This window comes from Chiloscyllium punctatum, chromosome 13, assembly GCF_047496795.1.
Source record: "Chiloscyllium punctatum isolate Juve2018m chromosome 13, sChiPun1.3, whole genome shotgun sequence".
NCBI classification, from domain to species: domain Eukaryota; kingdom Metazoa; phylum Chordata; class Chondrichthyes; order Orectolobiformes; family Hemiscylliidae; genus Chiloscyllium; species Chiloscyllium punctatum.
The window spans coordinates 74,132,704-74,139,502 of NC_092751.1; positions in this window are offsets into that span (position 1 = coordinate 74,132,704).

Sequence of the window (6,799 nt, forward strand, 5' to 3'; positions counted from 1 at the left end):
TGCAGCACTTTCCCTGTGATAACCCACTGACAGTGCAGCACTTTCCCTGTGATAACACACTGACAGTACAGCACTTTCCCTGTGATAACCCACTGACAGTACAGCACTTTCCCTGTGATAACCCACTGACAGTGCAGCACTTTCACTGTGATAACCCACTGAGAGTGCAGCACTTTCTCTGTGATAACCCACTGACAGTGCAGCACTTTCTCTGTGATAACCCACTGACAGTGCAGCACTTTCTCTGTGATAACTCACTGACAGTGCAGCACTTTCTGTGTGATAACCCACTGACAGTGCAGCACTTTCCCTGTGATAAGCCACTGACAGTGCAGCACTTTCCCTGTGATAACCCACGGACAGGGCAGCATTTTCTCTGTGATAACCCACTGACAGTGCAGCACTTTCTCTGTGATAACCCACTGACAGTGCAGCACTTTCTCTGTGATAACCCACTGACAGTGCAGCACTTTCTCTGTGATAAACCACTGACAGGGCAGCAGTTTCTCTGTGATAAATCACCGACAGTGCAGCACTTTCCCTGTGATAACTTACTGACAGTGCAGCACTTTCTCTGTGATAACCCACCGACAGTGCAGCACTTTCCCAGTGATAACCCACTGACAGTGCAGCACTTTCCCTGTGATAACTTACTGACAGTGCAGCTGCAGCACTTTCTCTGTGATAACCCACCGACAGTGCAGCACTTTCCCTGTGATAACCCGCCGACAGTGCAGCTCTTTCTCTGTGATAACCGACTGACAGTGCAGCACTTTCTCTGTGATAACCCACTGACAGTGCAGCACTTTCTCCGTGATAACCCACTGACAGTGCAGCACTTTCTCTGTGATAACCCACTGACAGTGCAGCACTTTCCCTGTGATAACCCACCGACAGTGCAGCACTTTCTCTGTGATAACCCACTGACAGTGCAGCAGTTTCTCTGTGATAACCCACCGACAGTGCAGCACTTTCTCTGTGATAACCCACTGACAGTGCAGCACTTTCCCTGTGATAACAAACTGACAGTACAGCACTTTCCGTGTGATAACCCACGGACAGTACAGCACTTTCCCTGTGATAACCCACTGACAGTACAGCATTTTCCCTGTGATAACCCACTGACAGTACAGCACTTTCTCTGTGATAACCCACTGAGAGTGCAGCACTTTCTCTGTAAGAACCCACTGATAGTGCAGCACTTTCTCTGTGATAACCCACTGACAGTGCAGCACTTTCCCTGTGATAACCCACTGACAGTGCAGCACTTTCCCTGTGATAACACACTGACAGTACAGCACTTTCCCTGTGATAACCCACTGACAGTACAGCACTTTCCCTGTGATAACGCACTGACAGTGCAGCACTTTCACTGTGATAACCCACTGACAGTGCAGCACTTTCTCTCTGATAACCCACTGACAGTGCAGCACTTTCTCTGTGATAACCCACTGACAGTGCAGCACTTTCTCTGTGATAACTCACTGACAGTGCAGCACTTTCTCTGTGATAACCCACTGACAGTGCAGCACTTTCTCTGTGATAACCCACTGACAGTGCAGCACTTTCCCTGTGATAACCCACGGACAGTGCAGCACTTTCTCTGTGATAACCCACTGACAGTGCAGCACTTTCTCTGTGATAACCCACTGACAGTGCAGCACTTTCTCTGTGATAACCCACCGACAGTACAGCACTTTGTCTGTGATAACCCACCAACAGTACAGCACTTTCCCTGTGATAAACCACTGACAGTGCAGCACTTTCTCTGTGATAAATCACCGACAGTGCAGCAGTTTCACTGTGATAACTTACCGACATTGCAGCACTTTCTCTGTGATAACCCACTGACAGTGCAGCACCTTCTCTGTGATAACACACTGACAGTACAGCACTTTCCCTGTGATAACCCACTGACAGTACAACACTTTCCCTGTGATAACCCACTGACAGTACAGCACTTTCCCTGTGATAACCCACTGACAGTGCAGCACTTTCCCAGTGATAACCCACTGACAGTGCAGCACTTTCCCTGTGATAACTTACTGACAGTGCAGCTGCAGCACTTTCTCTGTGATAACCCACCGACAGTGCAGCACTTTCCCTGTGATAACCCGCCGACAGTGCAGCTCTTTCTCTGTGATAACCGACTGACAGTGCAGCACTTTCTCTGTGATAACCCACTGACAGTGCAGCACTTTCTCCGTGATAACCCACTGACAGTGCCGCACTTTCTCTGTGATAACCCACTGACAGTGCAGCACTTTCCCTGTGATAACCCACCGACAGTGCAGCACTTTCTCTGTGATAACCCACTGACAGTGCAGCAGTTTCTCTGTGATAACCCACCGACAGTGCAGCACTTTCTCTGTGATAACCCACTGACAGTGCAGCACTTTCCCTGTGATAACAAACTGACAGTACAGCACTTTCCGTGTGATAACCCACGGACAGTACAGCACTTTCCCTGTGATAACCCACTGACAGTACAGCATTTTCCCTGTGATAACCCACTGACAGTACAGCACTTTCTCTGTGATAACCCACTGAGAGTGCAGCACTTTCTCTGTGATAACCCACTGACAGTGCAGCACTTTCTCTGTGATAACCCACTGACAGTGCAGCACTTTCCCTGTGATAACCCACTGACAGTGCAGCACTTTCCCTGTGATAACACACTGACAGTACAGCACTTTCCCTGTGATAACCCACTGACAGTACAGCACTTTCCCTGTGATAACGCACTGACAGTGCAGCACTTTCACTGTGATAACCCACTGACAGTGCAGCACTTTCTCTCTGATAACCCACTGACAGTGCAGCACTTTCTCTGTGATAACCCACTGACAGTGCAGCACTTTCTTTGTGATAACTCACTGACAGTGCAGCACTTTCTCTGTGATAACCCACTGACAGTGCAGCACTTTCTCTGTGATAACCCACTGACAGTGCAGCACTTTCCCTGTGATAACCCACGGACAGTGCAGCACTTTCTCTGTGATAACCCACTGACAGTGCAGCACTTTCTCTGTGATAACCCACTGACAGTGCAGCACTTTCTCTGTGATAACCCACCGACAGTACAGCACTTTGTCTGTGATAACCCACCAACAGTACAGCACTTTCCCTGTGATAAACCACTGACAGTGCAGCACTTTCTCTGTGATAAATCACCGACAGTGCAGCAGTTTCACTGTGATAACTTACCGACATTGCAGCACTTTCTCTGTGATAACCCACTGACAGTGCAGGACTTTCTCTGTGATAACACACTGACAGTACAGCACTTTCCCTGTGATAACCCACTGACAGTACAGCACTTTCCCTGTGATAACCCACTGACAGTGCAGCACCTTCTCTGTGATAACACACTGACAGTACAGCACTTTCCCTGTGATAACCCACTGACAGTACAACAATTTCCCTGTGATAACCCACTGACAGTACAGCACTTTCCCTGTGATAACCCACTGACAGTGCATCAATTTCCCGGTGATAACCCACTGACGGCACAGCACTTTCCCTGTGATAATCCACTGACAGTGCAGCACTTTCCCTCTGATAACCCACTGACAGCGCAGCACTTTCTCTGTGATAAATCACCGACAGTGCAGTACTTTCCCTGTGATAACTTACTGACAGTGCAGCACTTTCTCTGTGATAACCCACCGACAGTGCAGCACTTTCCCTGTGATAACCCACTGACAGTGCAGCACTTTCCCTGTGATAACTTACTGACAGTGCAGCTGCAGCACTTTCTCTGTGATAACCCACCGACAGTGCAGCACTTTCCCTGTGATAACACACTGACAGTGCAGCACTTTCTCTGTGAGAACTCACTGAAAGTGCAGCGCTTTCCCTGTGATAACCCACTGACAGTGCAGCACTTTCCCTGTGATAACCCACTGACAGAGCAGCACTTTCTCTGTGATAACCCGCCGACAGTGCAGCACTTTCTCTGTGATAACCGACTGACAGTGCAGCACTTTCTCTATGATAACCCACTGACAGTGCAGCACTTTCTCCGTGATAACCCACTGACAGTGCAGCACTTTCTCTGTGATAACCCACTGACAGTGCAGCACTTTCCCTGTGATATCCCACTGACAGTGCAGCACTTTCTCTGTGATAACCCACTGACAGTGCAGCAGTTTCTCTGTGATAACCCACCGACAGTGCAGCACTTTCTCTGTGATAACCCACTGAGAGTGCAGCACTTTCCCTGTGATAACAAACTGACAGTACAGCACTTTCCCTGTGATAACCCACTGACAGTGCAGCACGTTCCCTGTGATAACCCACTGACAGTGCAGCACTTTCTCTGTGATAACCCACTGACAGTGCAGCAGTTTCTCTGTGATAACCCACCGACAGTGCAGCACTTTCTCTGTGATAACCCACTGACAGTGCAGCACTTTCCCTGTGATAACAAACTGACAGTACAGCACTTTCCGTGTGAGAACCCACGGACAGTACAGCACTTTCCCTGTGATAACCCACTGACAGTACAGCATTTTCCCTGTGATAACCCACTGACAGTACAGCACTTTCTCTGTGATAACCCACTGACAGTGCAGCACTTTCTCTGTGACAACCCACTGACATTGCAGCACTTTCTCTGTGATATCCCACTGACAGTGCAGCACTTTCCCTGTGATAACCCACTGACAGTGCAGCACTTTCCCTGTGATGACACACTGACAGTGCAGCACTTTCCCTGTGATAACCCACTGACAGTACAGCACTTTCCCTGTGATAACCCACTGACAGTGCAGCACTTTCACTGTGATAACCCACTGACAGTGCAGCACTTTCTCTGTGATAACCCACTGACAGTGCAGCACTTTCTCTGTGATAACCCACTGACAGTGCAGCACTTTCTCTGTGATAACCCACTGACAGTGCAGCACTTTCCCTGTGATAACCCACGGACAGTGCAGCACTTTCTCTGTGATAACCCACTGACAGTGAAGCACTTTCTCTGTGATAACCCACTGACAGTGCAGCACTTTCTCTGTGATAACCCACCGACAGTACAGCACTTTGTCTGTGATAACCCACCAACAGTACAGCACTTTCCCTGTGATAACCCACTGACAGTGCGGCACTTTCTCTGTGATAAATCACCGACAGTGCAGCAGTTTCACTGTGATAACTTACCGACATTGCAGCACTTTCTCTGTGATAACCCACTGACAGTGCAGGACTTTCTCTGTGATAACACACTGACAGTACAGCACTTTCCCTGTGATAACCCACTGACAGTACAGCACTTTCCCTGTGATAACCCACTGACAGTGCAGCACTTTCTCTGTGATAACCCACTGACAGTGCATCAATTTCCCGGTGATAACCCACTGACGGCACAGCACTTTCCCTGTGATAACAAACTGACAGTACAGCACTTTCCGTGTGAGAACCCACGGACAGTACAGCACTTTCCCTGTGATAACCCACTGACAGTACAGCATTTTCCCTGTGATAACCCACTGACAGTACAGCACTTTCTCTATGATAACCCACTGACAGTGCAGCACTTTCTCTGTGATAACCCACTGACAGTGCAGCACTTTCTCTGTGATATCCCACTGACAGTGCAGCACTTTCCCTGTGATAACCCACTGACAGTGCAGCACTTTCCCTGTGATGACACACTGACAGTGCAGCACTTTCCCTGTGATAACCCACTGACAGTACAGCACTTTCCCTGTGATAACCCACTGACAGTGCAGCACTTTCACTGTGATAACCCACTGACAGTGCAGCACTTTCTCTGTGATAACCCACTGACAGTGCAGCACTTTCTCTGTGATAACCCACTGACAGTGCAGCACTTTCTCTGTGATAACCCACTGACAGTGCAGCACTTTCCCTGTGATAACCCACGGACAGTGCAGCACTTTCTCTGTGATAACCCACTGACAGTGCAGCACTTTCTCTGTGATAACCCACTGACAGTGCAGCACTTTCTCTGTGATAACCCACCGAGAGTACAGCACTTTGTCTGTGATAACCCACCAACAGTACAGCACTTTCCCTGTGATAACCCACTGACAGTGCAGCACTTTCTCTGTGATAAATCACCGACAGTGCAGCAGTTTCACTGTGATAACTTACCGACATTGCAGCACTTTCTCTGTGATAACCCACTGACAGTGCAGGACTTTCTCTGTGATAACACACTGACAGTACAGCACTTTCCCTGTGATAACCCACTGACAGTACAGCACTTTCCCTGTGATAACCCACTGACAGTGCAGCACTTTCTCTGTGATAACCCACTGACAGTGCATCAATTTCCCGGTGATAACCCACTGACGGCACAGCACTTTCCCTGTGATAACCCACTGACAGTGCAGCACTTTCCCTGTGATAACACACTGACAGCGCAGCACTTTCTCTGTGATAAATCACCGACAGTGCAGCACTTTCCCTGTGATAACTTACTGACAGTGCAGCACTTTCTCTGTGGTAACCCACCGACGGTGCAGCACTTTCCCTGTGATAACCCACTGACAGTGCAGCACTTTCCCTGTGATAACTTACTGACAGTGCAGCTGCAGCACTTTCTCTGTGATAACCCACCGACAGTGCAGCACTTTCCCTGTGATAACACACTGACAGTGCAGCACTTTCTCTGTGAGAACTCACTGAAAGTGCAGCGCTTTCCCTGTGATAACCCACTGACAGTGCAGCACTTTCCCTGTGATAACCCACTGACAGAGCAGCACTTTCTTTGTGATAACCCGCCGACAGTGCAGCACTTTCTCTGTGATAACCGACTGACAGTGCAGCACCT